This window comes from Vigna umbellata, chromosome 8, assembly GCF_029865625.1.
Source record: "Vigna umbellata cultivar VRB3 chromosome 8, Vumbellata_1.0, whole genome shotgun sequence".
Lineage (NCBI taxonomy): Eukaryota > Viridiplantae > Streptophyta > Magnoliopsida > Fabales > Fabaceae > Vigna > Vigna umbellata.
Genome location: NC_142172.1, coordinates 8,164,744 through 8,180,128, shown reverse-complemented (window position 1 = coordinate 8,180,128; position 15,385 = coordinate 8,164,744). Strand labels below are relative to the sequence as shown.

General features: G+C 36.7%; 1 pseudogene; it reads right to left on the bottom strand.

Annotated features, from left to right (window-relative positions):
• Positions 1 to 584: 584 nt before the first annotated feature.
• Positions 585 to 15,385, bottom strand: part of LOC124826205 (protein argonaute 1-like) — a 55,443-nt pseudogene continuing 40,642 nt past the window's right edge.

Here is a 15,385-nt window from a genome sequence, read left to right as displayed (position 1 = left end):
ATCCTTCGGTAAGTCAATCTTACCGAAGGCCTCAGAGGCCGTCGGTATTATTCCTTCGGAAAATAACCGTTTTCCTGTAGTGATAGTTCTGGGCGATATAGTAAGTCTGCGCATTTACGTGAACATATTATAACGTAGTTTCTGAAGTCCGTCATAATATGCACAATTTATTATGACAAATTTTCATTTGTCCGTTATAATAGGTGGAAGGTATTATGACGTAGAAGTTTTTGTACGTTATAATATGTGATCTATTATTACGTATATATTTTTGTACATTATAATATGTGATCAACCTATCATAACCTACATTGTTTAGTACGTCATAATATATGTTGTTTTAAAAAAATTAATATTATGATCTCATCCAATCAATATAACTTCAAATAAACAAATTTAATGATGTTAACAAAATAGAATTCATTTCAAACATTAAATAGTCTAATAATTTAATACATCATTTATACATGAAAATATATATTAAATCCAAATATTACATACACTATTGAATACAAATAAAACAATAGAGTTAAAACAACATTGTAATGAATAGTTGGATAAGTATTTAGTTAGTATTGCATTAATCAACTCACATATGAGAGAAGGGTAGGAGAGTACTTGATCATTCCACCAGTCACTGTTCCTCTTACTGGATCTTGCCATTGTTTGAAAAGGTCCTGAATGAGTTCCTGTCTATGAGCTTGGGCGTAGACAAAACCAACATACTTTGTAATTTCCGGATAATCTTGGGAAGCCACAACCTACAGTTTTTAACACCTCATTACGATTTAAATAGCTTATAACTTGAGTTGTTTGATCAAAAATTCATACAACTGCAATTGATGGGCTCGAATCCTCTCCAGGATGTGGATGAGTCACATCAGCTCCAAAAATAATAGTGGGTCTGTCTCCAACAAAGGGGATGCGCCGTGAAAGTGCATCAACAAGTATAGTGTTTCTCCCTCCCACTTTGACATTAATTTTCAATGCCACATTTGCGAGGTACTGCTTGCTCATTTTAAAGACGTGCTTAGTCAAACAACATTGTGAAACTAGTCCAAGATCTGTCTCACATATACGTTTGAGATCACCTAAACAAAAAATGATACATATTAAGATATTTTCACAAGTTTGATGGGTACAACAGAAGAATAAATTAACAAGATCATGGTCATGCACCAACCATAAAGAGATCCATCATTGTCAGGTAAAATAACAATGAGCAAATAATCAAAACACTGCATTCAAAACAATTTCATTAAAAGGAATATATACAAACCATGCCAAATATATAACACATCTGAGCAAAAGTTCATAGCAAAAGCCACGGGCAACGCTATCCTGAACACTCCTTGAAAAATTGATGCAGAACCAATGGTTAACAGTACCCCCATTTACCATTTTCTGAAAGAAATAGAAATTTGTTATTATTCATCAAATGAAAGTCAACAAATAATCAGATTGCGAGCCATAAGCCAGACATTTTCTATCCTTCATAAAGTCATTCCAAAGACAAACACCTCGTCACCATGCATGTATTTGAACATGATACATTCAAATAGAACCTTACTCAAACTTACAAACTCTAACGAAAACTTAAAAACCAACCCACTACAGCTCACACCTTCAAACCGTTCAAGAAAGAAAAACCACACATTCTATATTATCATTGTATAATGTACATAACCACCACACAAAAAGGCACCAAACAAGTACGTTATTCATCATATTCCACTACCCAACTTGAGGAAGACAATCCTCTCTCTACCTGTATCATGATATTTGAGCTGAAGAAAACAAAATCAATGGTTATTAATTAGAAAAACAATACCTAAATTTCTAAAATTTAATAAGTTGATCTTGATATTAAAAAAAAGTACCCAGGGTGCAGGTAGGATGCGTGCTTGAGCAAGCTTCTCGCTAATTTTGATTCCAAACTCTTGGGCGTAACACTACAAGAAATGTCTTATTTACCGAAGGACTAATACCGAAGGTCTCTTGAGCCGTCGGTAAAGATGAATTACCGAAGGCTTTACCGAAGGTCAATGAAGATGGTTATTATGGACGGCCTATGCCCGTCGATAATGGGCAACTAATTTACCGAAGGTGTTTGGCCATCGGTATAGGCATGGACATATTGAAATCAGGAATTGGGATTTCCCTCTTCCATTTTCCCAAAATCCGTATTCGCGAAAGCAACCTGCCCTCCGTTTGAGTTCACTCCCCTCTCCCCCATGTAATCTCTGTCTCCCTCTCTCGTTCAGAGTTTGAAAGCACCATTGAAGTTGAACCCCACTTGTCTATTACGGTTCCGCCATCGCCATTAGACGTTCTCGAGCTCCTCTCCATACTCCAAAAGTGTGTGGGGTTGAAGGACGGAGGCATTGACGTGACGACTTCCATTGTGGACGGTGCTTCTCTTAGGGTTTGTTCACGACGGTCCTTTGGCGGCGTGAGGAGGTGTTGTCGCTGCGTCAGGGGTGGTGTCGTGACGTGAAGAGGTTGGGGGAAGAAAGTGTTACTGATCTGGGGTTTCGTTTGGTTTGATTTGATTTCAGCGGTTACCTGTTCAAGCTTCTACTTATCGGTGACTCTTCCGTCGGGAAATCATGCTTGCTTCTCTAATTCGCTGTCGGTCTCTCATCACTTCACCGTATTTCCCCTTCTCTTTTGCTTTCTCTCATCTTTTCATTTCCTTTCCTTGCAGGATAACTCGTATGTGGACAGCTACATAAGTACCATTGGAGTTGCTTTCGTAATCATCACTTCTCTTCTTTTATTTTCTGACTCTTTCTCTTTGTCTTTCTATTTATGTCCCGACAATTTTTCTTCTCTTTGTCCAGAAAATTAGAACTGTCGACCTACAAGGAAAAACCATCAAGCTCCAGATTGTGAGTTTTCTTTTCTTATGCTCTATTTTTAGATTTTGATGATAACTATTTATCACGCCTTTTACTATCTATTATCTATTTTGATTATCTTATGTTGCACTAGTGCAGCGAGGGGATTTTACCGCGGTTATTTTTCACTATACGTCGCGGTTTACGAACCGCGGCATATTCAGCCGCGGTAGTAAGTCAGAGACTTTAGGCCGCGGTTATGACCGCGGTATATAGGGTGCGGAATATGCCGCGGTTGTCCAAGGAACCGCTGCCTAAATCCATTTTTTTTAAAAAAAAAAAAATTTTGTCCACTATATGCCGCGGTTCAATCGCGGCAAAAGACTGTAGTATATGCCGCGGTTTTAGCACTAACCGCGGCCATATGTCTCATTTTACAAAAAAACGAAACATTATATGCCGCGGTTGTAGTTACAACCGCGGCATATTCCCCTGCAGTTGTTTAAAATTGTAGGTCTGTTTTTGTGATATCCACTACCACAAAAACAGACCTACATATAAAAACATGTACTCAAATTCAATTTGAACATAACAAACACATGTTCAAATGTATTTCAACATCAAATAAAGTACAAAGTCTAAGAAAATTCAATCTAATCAAATGCAATGTTTAAATCTAAGAGCTATTGTATAATCTAATTATATACTTCGCAGCAGCGTTCCTAATGAATAATAGTGACTTCTCAGGAACTGGTGTAGTAGTCTTGAATCTCTGCAAAAGACAATTCATATTAATTAGTGTATATGAATTCAACATTTGGGAAAAAATCAAAATTTGTTAAAGTTAAAGATTACCGTTTCCCAGCGACTTGTGATGTGAGAACGAACAATATGGGCCATCCAATACATTACATAGTATCCGCACTCATATGACTCATTTTGTTTGTTACACTACAATATATCATCACAGTTGATAATAGTTAGTGAATAACATTAAAATAAAACAATTATAACAAAGTATGGCTTTAGCATATGTCAAACCTTGAGAGAAATCCAAGCAATCTTTCTACTATTAACAATTGATCCCATCATTATACTTGCTAGAATAGAACTGTATATAAAAAAAGGTTTTAGCATTCATTTATATAACAAAGAAAGTCCAAACATTGAGGTTCTTACCAATCAATTGCTTGTCTGAGTTGTGTGGGAGGAGGCCTATGCAATGAACAGAACCACAAAGCATAGTTGTCTTGCATAGACATAACAAGAAGTTGCCAATGGCGCCTGAAATTCATAATAACGTAACTATTAAATATTAAAATCACATATGGAACATTATTATGTTAACAAAGTTCACTTACCCGGATATATAAGGCAAAAAGTATATTTTCTTGCCCCTTCCAAAACTTCTTATCAGATTCATGTTGATCTGATCAAAATCATTTGATTCATGAATTGATTGGGGATCAATGAATCCATAATCATCAGAACGCCCCAACTTGTTACTGACCCCAGACTTATACCTGAAATCAAAAATTAACTTTGATATAAGGATACTTGATATATAAATCAATTTTATATATAAATAATTGGTCATAGACTTACATCGTCCAAAGTTGAATAATTGAAATATTCAACTCTTGTGTTCCCGACGCAAGCTCACGGACATCTTGGCTATTAAGGCATATTGGGACCTCAGAGCTTGTCCCAAATACATTAGCATCATACTCAACCTCCAAAGGCTTATCATCAAGGATGTCAGCAAGTAGATGCAATGAAGAAAGAGGGTCATCCTCAGATAGAGGAATCTTCTCTTGTGCCTGCGTCTGTTGTTACATGAAAAGATAACATAAGTTTTGACATCAAAAACCTTTAAAATTGAGAAGTGTAAAGAAGAATTTCATACCGAGGGGTCAGAAATTGGTTTAACCAAAAATTTAGGCCAAGTGATAAACCACTTATATGCTTGTTCCACAGTGAAAATCTCTTCCGTGGACAGAGGAACCGAGGCATCTGGTATGATCATTTCATCCACTGAGACCTTCACCTCATCCTCTAATAGTTGCATACCATGACATACAGTCGCTGACCTAAACTCTGTTCCACGAGCTACCAGCACCATCTCAGTATCCTCTAAAATGTATAGCAGACATGGACTACCATCGTCCATGTCATCCTCTGGGATGGCTGATGCGGAACAACTTCCTTTCGCGCTTCTCCCTGTCAGAGTAAATGTTAGATTATACAAAAGATAGAAATAATTGCACATAAATGTTTATTAAGTTTACCTGTGGGAGGGGGAGGGATAACATGTTCCTCTATAGGAGACGGCACCGGGCGCATGCTCTGAAACTGCTACTGGTATAGCATCTGGAATTCAGCCCTCACCTCGGCCCTGATCTCCTCTCTAAGGTCTTGTCGGACCTTTTTTGTGATCTCTTCTGTCATCCTTTGTGTATCGCTGTATGAATATGAAGGCTGACGAGAAGAGCTCCCAAAATAATCTGTAATTCCTACTCCAGGACCTGCAGCACGTACACGTCCAGGGTGCTCAGGTCGTCCAATCGCAGCAGCAAGAATATCCTGGCGACCCTCTGGAGTGAATTGGCCTTGGGAGCTCTGCTCAACCAAGGCGTCCTGTAACATTACAAAACACCATTATTCTTTAAATAGTTTAATGTAGTATGTATAATGACAATATTTATTATTTTAGGAACAATGATAACTTACAATTCTTTCAGAAATCTCTCGTGTAGTGTCGGAAGAGTAGGTGCCCGATGGTCGCATACGGGCCAACTTCCATTTCTCATGTCTAGACGGTGGAGAAGGAGGCTGAGGAGGGCTACCACCCTGAGATGGTGGTATAGCATCTGCCTTTTGCTTGAGGATTTTCTCCTCAAGCTTCCTATACCCACCACGAGATAATAGGTGGGGGTTTTCGTTGTGAGCACTTGTTCCTTGTGCTTTGCTTCTAATTGCCTGTCACATACACATTAATTAATTAGTTCATATGATATATGAGGAATTGAATAATATGAACTACACTAACCTGCCATTCCTCTGACATCCGACTCTCTTTAAAAAGCCGTCAAGTCTCCTCATCAATGGACTTATATGAAGTACATGGACTTTTATGTTTAAGGTGTCCAAAGATGTATCTTGATGTGAACTTGCTTTTAAAGTTTCTGAAATTTTCTGCAACAGTTGACAAACACTTATTTCTAAGTGTTGTGACATTTGGAATGTCAAATGTCATCTGAAAAAAACATAATAAAGTTGTATTAGTACAAAATTATCAATATAAACAAATTTTAATTCAAATGCTATTAACTAACTTACCAATATATCTTTCCAAATAATGTTCCGATCAACCTCGGACACATGATCAAAAGATGGAATGAGAATGCTAATCTTATCACGTGCCACTACTCCAAGGTATGATCGGAAGTCATCTGCATGGGGGTCAGTTGCCACACCCGTGGTGACATTCACATTCACCGGAGTTCTTTCACCACTATTTTTCCTGATCAATAGTTGTTTCATCGTAGTGGGTCCTCTAGGGGATCTGGTTGGGGGAGCCTCATCCCCTGAAGAATGTGGATGATCAGCCATATATCTGTCAAAATAAATAACAACATTAAATTTTATTTCAAGACTTATGTAATATCATATAAATTAACAAAACATGTAATAGTAATCATAGGAAATGTATAAAAGGAAAACTTATGTTATATTAATAAAATACTTATACAGAAATTGAAAATTCATACATAAAGATATGGATTCATCATATGTATATTCCCTCATCATGATCTGACCGAATTGCATGTACATCATCGTCAACTAGAGATTGGTCATCCAAATTTGTTGTAGTTTGAAATGAATGGTTGTCAGCAATATAAATATTAATCAGTGTCTTCGTTAACTTCAATTTGTTTTTTGCCTTGAAGAGCAACATACCAATGGTCAGACGCAGGATCTTTGACATAAAAAACTTGAGATGCTTGATGTACCATGATAAACGGTTCGTCTCGGTAACCCACCTTGCAAAAATCAACCAGTGTCATACCCGAGTCATCTATTTTCACACTATTGTCAAACCACTTACACTTGAACAATGGAACAAAAAACTTGGTGTAATCAACCTCCCATATCTCTTCTATTATACCATAATATCTCATTGATCCAACTACAGGAGATTGATCTTTTGATGTGGAAAATTGAAGTGACTCAGCTTCTAAACTGACTCCACTATTTTGTACTGTGCTTTTATCATCCAAAGTCTTCGTATAGAATGTGCAATTATTGACTTCATAACCTGTACAACACACGACATCAAACTTCAAACCATTTGCAAGCCACAATAAAGTTTCAGAAGAATGTGGCTCTTTGTCAATTTCAGATTTGAACCAAGACATAAATGTTTTGTTATGCTCCATCAATTGCCATTTCTCTGATTGTCTTGGATTTTTATTCTTAACAATGGCTTTGTGTGCTTCCAAAAAAGGGATCACCTCATCTATGTTGTTCAATATATAAAGATGCGCTTGCAACAATTCTTCGCGATCTTTTGTCACCACATTAACACCTCGGATGCTTTTACTTGTAGAAAATTTATTCAACCATGCTGTGCGAGGAACTCTTATTGGATTCGTTGATGTCATGTAATCTGAACAAAACTCGATACTTTCTTCAGCAATATACCTTTCAATCATCGAACCTTCAGGACGATATGGATTTTTAACGTACCCTTTCAAAATCTTCATATAACGCTCAATAGGATACATCCATCTTAAGTATACCGGTCCGCACAACTTGATTTCTCTAACCAAATGAACAAGTAAATGTACCATTATGTCAAAAAAAGATGGAGGGAAAAACATCTCTAGTTGACACAAGATGATAACAATCTCGCCTTCAAGTTCATCTAACTTTGTAGGATCGATGGCTTTACTACATATTGACGAGAAAAATGAACACAACCTGTTTATGGTGTGCCTAACATTTTTGGGCAAAATTCCACGAATAGCCACCGGTAACAACTGTTGCATTAAGACGTGACAATCGTGAGACTTCATGCCAACAAGCTTTAAGTCCTGCATTGACACTAAACTCTTCATATTTGAAGAGTATCCTTGTGGTACTTTGATACTCGTTAAACATACACAAAAACTTATCTTCTCTTGTCTAGACATTGTGTAACATGCAGGGGGCAAATAAGTACGTTTACCAATCTCCTTGGGTGCCAACTCTTCTCGGATATTCATGTCAACCAAATCCAAACGAGCATTCACTCCATCTTTTGTCTTTCCCTGAATGTTGAGTAATGTACCAATCAAGCTATCACACACATTCTTTTCTACATGCATCACATCTATGCAATGTCGAACATCTAACTTTGACCAATATGGAAGATCAAAGAATATTGATTTCTTCTTCCAAGGGGTCGTTACAGATGACTTCTTCGATGTTTTCCCAAATACATGATGTATTTTATTAACTTTTTCAAGAACTTGAAGGCCAGTAAGTGGATTTGGTGCTTCGTCCCTCTCTTGATCTCCATTGAATGCTTTTTTTAGCCTTCGATATGGATGATTACGTTTTAGAAATCTCCGATGACGCAGATACACCGTCTTTCTTCCATGTTTCAATTGATGAGCTGCAGTGTTTTCTTCACATATAGGACACGCTTTATGACCCTTGACACTGTATCCTGACAAATTACCATAAGCAGGGAAGTCATTAATGGTGCAAAATAACATTGCACGCATCATAAAAGTCTCTGAAGCGAATGCATCAAATATTTCAACCCCATCAACCCACAAAACCTTCAAGTCTTCAACTAGTGGGCTTAGATAAACATCTATGTCATTTCCAGGCTGCTTTGGACCAGATATCATCATAGACAACATCATGTACTTCCTCTTCATGCACAATGCAGGAGATAAGTTGTAAATTATCAATATAACTGGCCAACAACTGTGATTGGTACTCAGATTACCAAATGGGTTCATTCCATCAGTGGCTAAACCAAGCCTAAGATTTCTACACTCTTTACCAAATTCGGGGAATTGTCGATCAATATTTTTCCATTGCTTTGAATCAGCTGGATGACGAAGCAGCCCGTCAATTTTTCTCTCATCTGCATGCCATCTAAGGTTTTTAAGATCTTTGGGATTCGCAAACAAACGCTTAAGTCTGGGCACTATTGGAAGGTACCAAACTACTTTCAAAGCAGATCCTTTTTTTCTATCTGACCATTATCTTCACTATTGTATCGTGATAAGCCACATTTTGGACACTTTGTCAAAAATTCAAACTCTTTCCTATACAAAATGCAGTCATTGGGACAAGCATGTATCCTTTTATACTCCATACCCATTGGACAAAGAATTTTCTTCGCATCATAATTACGAGTGGGCAGTGTATTTCCATCTGGCAACATTTCATTCAACAACGTCAACAGTTCTGTAAAACTCTTATCAGTCCATCCATTGCTCGCCTTCAAATTCATGAGCCTTAACACCACTGACAAACGTGTGAACTTAGTTGAACCGACATACAAAGGTGTTTCCGCATCAGTCGACATCGTCTCATACACATGAGCTTTGGCAAAATTTTCTGCTCCAACATCGCGGATCATGTCCTCCAATTTGTCTTCATCCGGTCGATCTTCTTCCATGGTGGAATCAGTAACATTTACAGTTTGAGAGTCAGTGGGAAAATGCATTTCTTCGCCGTGCCATATCCATGTTGTATAGCATCTTAGAAAACCATCACATATAAGATGTTCTCTAATTTGAGTTGCGTTCAACTTTCTCCCATTCAAACAGTTCACACAAGGACATCTAAACTTCACTTCATCATCACTTCTCCCCTCATTACGTTGCGCAAATTGTATAAATTCCTCTACACCTCTCTCGTACTCAGCACTAATACGTGGTAAATTAATCCAATTTCGATCCATATTCCTAAATATTACATAAAAAGATAAGCTACTAAAAATCAAACTTGCAATTTCATACATATCATTGAAACTTAGTGAATAATATTTTAAGGTTTATAAATAATGCAAGAACTACAACACACATTACCAAAACTATAGCAAAAACTATATCATACATTACCAAAACTATAGCAATTTCATGCATTACCAAAATTTTAGCAAAAACTATACCATACATTACCAAAACTATAGTAATTTCATACATTACCAAAACTATAGCAATTGTTATTATGCAAAAACTAATGAAGAAATCATGTTAAGAATGCAAAAGGGCATAAATACCTGGAACAGGGACGGCGAAAAAGCTTGGTGCAACAAAGGGAAATGGCAGCGGAGAGGAATGACAGGCGTTTCAAACGATTTTGATCGGCTAAAACTGTTTCTTATCGTCAAAAATGAGAAATGACCGAACAATTTTGAGTTTAAACGGTGAAGAAACGAGGGAACGGAGATGATGGGTGGTCGGCGGGAGAGAAAGCTCGCAGCGTGCCTGTCTGCGCGAACAAGACGATACTGTTCCAAAGTTTTTTTTTTTTAACTCTGACTCATGAATCTACCGCGGTTCACTACTTAACCGCGGTATAAGATGGGTATATGTCGCGGTTTCACAACGAACCGCGGCCTATACTCATTGAAAAAATAACCTAAATGGCATTTTTGAAATTATTTTTAAACTATCTGTCGCGGTTCAGCGCGCAACCGCGGTATATTCCTCTAAAATATTTCAAATTCATTTTAAATTTATTTCAGGTAGGCGAATAGGTCGCGGTTACTCTGAGAACCGCGGCCTATACCCCTGTAACGTGCTGAATACAACTATCTCCCCAACTGCCTTTTGGGGAATATCAGTAGATGACAGTGGGTATATGCCGCGGTTTCTCTAAGCAACCGCGGCATATACCCCTGAAACTTCTGAAATTCTCTGACTGACGGAGAAGTTCAGAAGTTACTGCGGTATATGCCGCGGTTTCTCAGAGCAACCGCGGCATATACACTTGTAACTTCTGAAATTCTCTGACTCAGTCAGTCCCTGCAATAAATTGGCAGGGGTATATGCCGCCGTTTTCCAGAGAACCGCGGCATATACGCTGTTATTTAATTTTTTTTCAGACGTGGCGTCATAGGGGATGGTTGACTGTCGTATATGCCGCGGTTCCCCTCTGAACCGCGGCATATTCCGTCGATTTATTTACAAAACTGCCACTGCGCACCATTATGCTGCGGTTTCTAGTGAACCGTGGCATAATGTGCGCTGTAAAAACCCAATTTTTTACTAGTGTTGCACCCACTGTAATGTTACAATTTTGGCCTAATTTATGTATATGCCTGTTACCCAATGTAGGGTATTGAGAATCAACACATACCACCATGTCTCACATTTATCTTTCTTATCTTCATCCTTGCGCATAAACATTTTTGGTACAGCTCATCATCACCGTTGGTTGTAACCTTGTTCAATCACCCTCTACTCTGTAGTTGCCCCATATCAAGCTTCAATTGTTTTATTATGTTTTTTCTGTTTAGTTGGTGCATACTGTGGAATCACCAGTTAAACACTAACATTTTAACTGGGCTTTACTTCATGGTTCCTTTTTGCATTTTAACTGTCTTTCACTACCTATGAATATGTTTTCCTATATGGAGATTTTCCAACTTACTGTGTAATATAAGCATGCTTTAGTCTAATTTTGAACACAATATAGCAATACTACCACTTGTAAGGACAAAACATAGATGTTGTAGTATAGATGATTTGATGTTGTTCTTCAGTTAAATTTAGAAGTTCATATAAAGGTTGATGCATGTTACTGAGATGAATGTTCTATTTTAATTGAAGAATATAAACAGAAACATTTCTAATATCGCACTTTTCAGTCCCTTAAAATAAGAAAATTTTTGTCTCCAAAAGTGTAATATTTTAATATTATAGTCGAAGAAAAAAGGGCACATGTATTCACCCAAAAATAAATTAGACTGAGATTAATAAGTTGGGTGATTTAAGTGATATTCTTTAATGTATGTTTGAGAATTGAAGTGGCACAAAATAGTTGAGTTTAGGTATTCATCTGATATTTTAGAGTCTTATTTTGACTCTTTTATTTTACTTTAGAGCATGTTTGAATAGTATGTTTAGATTAATTCATGTGTCTTGTAACTGTTTAATTCATGTACTTTTCATTCACTTGTTAGTATATGATTGAAGGAACTTGGTTAAGGGACTTCGTTGGAGTGGCCGTTGTGGGGCATCGCTGTCGTGGTGTACAAAGGTTGCCATTGTCAAGGGGTATCTCGGTTGAGGTAACTTGTGCGTTTAAAAATTCATTATGAGTTACAATGTTCTTCAATTTGTTTGATGTTGTTGTGGCATCAGTGTATGATGTTGTTTGATTGAGAAAGATTGATTTTTAATTGGCTTTGTTGCTAAAAAAAGGAGATGTGCTTGAGATAATAATAATTGTTAGGGGAAAAATAATGAGTTTGATGAGAGTTTGGGCCTGGTGGGTTATGAGTGGTAGTAACGTGAAGCATCATGGTTGACAGAGGGTGGTATTTTGCATCAATCTACGTTATCTAATTCTGGCCTCCATCTTTCTCAAATTACTCTGTCATCCACTCCCACACTTCTGTACTGTTCTTTATTTCTTTTTTTGTAATTTCTCATCCAAGTTCAGATTTATGTTTTTATTAGCATCTTTTTATATCTTATAAATTCAAATGTGAATTTGTTTAGTGTGTTAAAAAGGTATTGATGGATATGTTGGTAGGCTGTTTTGAACTCATTTTAGAGTTTAAAGACAATGAAAATCATCAAACAAAGTTGCTTGAACATTCATTTGTGTTTAAATCACTTTATATATGGTTTTTAGTATGAAACCTGCAAACTAGGGACTTTATGTAGTGCAAAATTAGTATTCCAGCTAAGGTTTGATTCTTTTGTGTAGTTGGAACATGTTTATTATCATTAAATTGAAGCCATTAGCCACATGGCTACCTCCTCTCATAAAGCATAAAAAGGTAGCTCAAATCTAAGGATTTTCATTAAGCTTAGTGTCCTGTGTGAGACCACCAATGGTAAGAATTGAAAATCAAAACATCAACTCCTTTCCACTGATCCCCAGAGCTAATTCTGTCCAACTTAAAAATCCTGCCTTTTTCTTTATCAATAGTCAAATCCACTAAGAACCCATTCTTCAAGCACATGATTGAAGCTATGGAATCCTATAATGTACCAAAAGTTGAACCAAATTATAAGTGAATCAAACAAGTACAAAGCCTCCAAACTTTCCTATGTAAACAGAAAAAAACAAGCACTGGAAACGAAAGAAAGATGGTTCAGAGGAGGAGCTGGAGGAAGACAAGGGCAAAGGGCAGCAGAAGTGGAGGAAGCAGATAGAATTGCCTAGTTTTAAGGGGATTGATCCAGAAGGATGGATATCCAGAGCAGAGAAAGTTTTTGAGATTCAAAACGTGGCAGCAGGGGAAAAAATAAGATTGACCTATGCTAGGATGGAGGCATTGTTTGTGTAAGAAGACAAAAAAGGGTAGGTTTGAATCTTGAGATTCACCTTAATGATAAAGCATAAGACAAGATAAACCCAACAGTTATAAATATCCACATCCTCATCACAATAAAAACATTAAAAAGAAAAAAATCACAATACTGAACTAACATTCTTAGCAAAATTCTAATGACTTCTGTTAGTCTTGAAACGTAGCCCCCAAATAACTGGCATTGAAAGAAATTATGAAATGAAAAACCAAAATATGCCCTTCCAGTAATTTATCATAATTATCATTATACCATATAGCTATATTTGCATTCCTGCTCTCACCTAAACAGAGCAGAAGTCAATCCAGAGTGTAGACTAGTAATCCATCCATACTTAAACCATTTCCATTTTCAAACTAAACCATCAAAGCATGAAATTGAAGTATTTTCTTATTCATCATTAAACTTATCAAGCACCCTAAATTGTCTAAGAGTTAGCCAGTCAAAAGCTTAAATCGAGACACTTCTTTCCTACATCACCTCATTGGAAATAACAAGGCTCTTTTCTTTGATCAACACACTTCCCCCATCTAAAAACGTACTCACAAGTGGCTGTCAACATAAAAATGTCAATTAAAGACAGCAAGAGTTCTTTGTAGTAGTTACAATGAATATAACTGTCCAATTTACTCTACAAATGTTGCCGAAATATTTGAACACAAATTCATAATACACTGCATTGCATACATAACAAATTCATTATAGCAATTTTTATTACGCTCCTTATACCCGAGAAGTGGACATTAGTATAGTGGAAGACATTTAGAGAATGAAGAAGGAGAAATATGTAGCAATATCAACGTAAGACGCAAAAAAGATGGTAGATAGAATAGAAAAATATTATAATGAGAAGATTGGAATTCAGCCATGCATATTCTCTCTTCTAATAGAATTCTATATACCACGGTCTAAATCATTCAACATGCTTTGTATTTTGGAACTTGAATTTTTCCTCCTTCCCTAATTTAGTGGACCAACAACCATGTGTCCATTTAGTTGAACTCTCCCAGCTCTCTTTTTATATGCTTTTTCCTTTCATTTTCTATGCTTGTTCACCTTAGAATAGACCCATCTTCACTTTTTCTAACATTAATGTTTTCTCCCTACCAATCACTTTCATTTCTCTGTCACCATTACATATATGTGTTTAATTTCTTGATCAATCACGTGTCAGCAATGTGAAGCAAACAAGTGATTGACCAGCACATGTTGTTACTTATGGAGTCCCCCACAAACATTATCTTCTTTCCTGTGTCTCTGTCCAACAACTTGTTACCATCAAACCTGTCACCAACAACAGCATTTTGGGAGGGAAGAAAAAGAATTGATCTTAAATGGGCTGAACCAACTTCAAATTCATATAAATACACCAATAAATGTCATTGGTTAATAGTGAATAAACCAATAATAAAATGGGCTGCACCAACCTCTCATCAATGTTTTACTCAGACAGCTCCATAATATATATGTATGTAATGGCTGAAACAGTACCAACAATTTGAAAGAAAAGGAGGACCGGATAACAGTGACAGGTTAGTAAATGTGGTACACAGTTGGGTACAGGGAATTGACTTAGAGGTTCTTGACTGTTATGATAAACTTAGGACTGAAAACTACAAATTAAAGTAAAACATCTTCATGATTGAGAACTTAAAACTACTAGCAAAACTGAAACAATTCGATACAAGAAAAAGGTAGAGTTAAGTTAATCATCACATTACATTTCTTCTTTTAAAGAAATTAAGCAGACCTTGCCTAACTACAAGAACCACATGTTGCTGTCAGTTCTCACTGTATTATTGACTCTTTCTTTTTGTTTTCTTTTTGAATATTTAGACATCATGTTCTGCAAGAATATGGTAGTGTACATTCTTTAATGCTTGCCCCTGATCCTGGTATTCTATATTTGACTGAATTTTGATGGTTTAGTATACTATTATGCACTTAGACCATTATATCAATAATTGAACTCTGCTACCAACTTTTAAA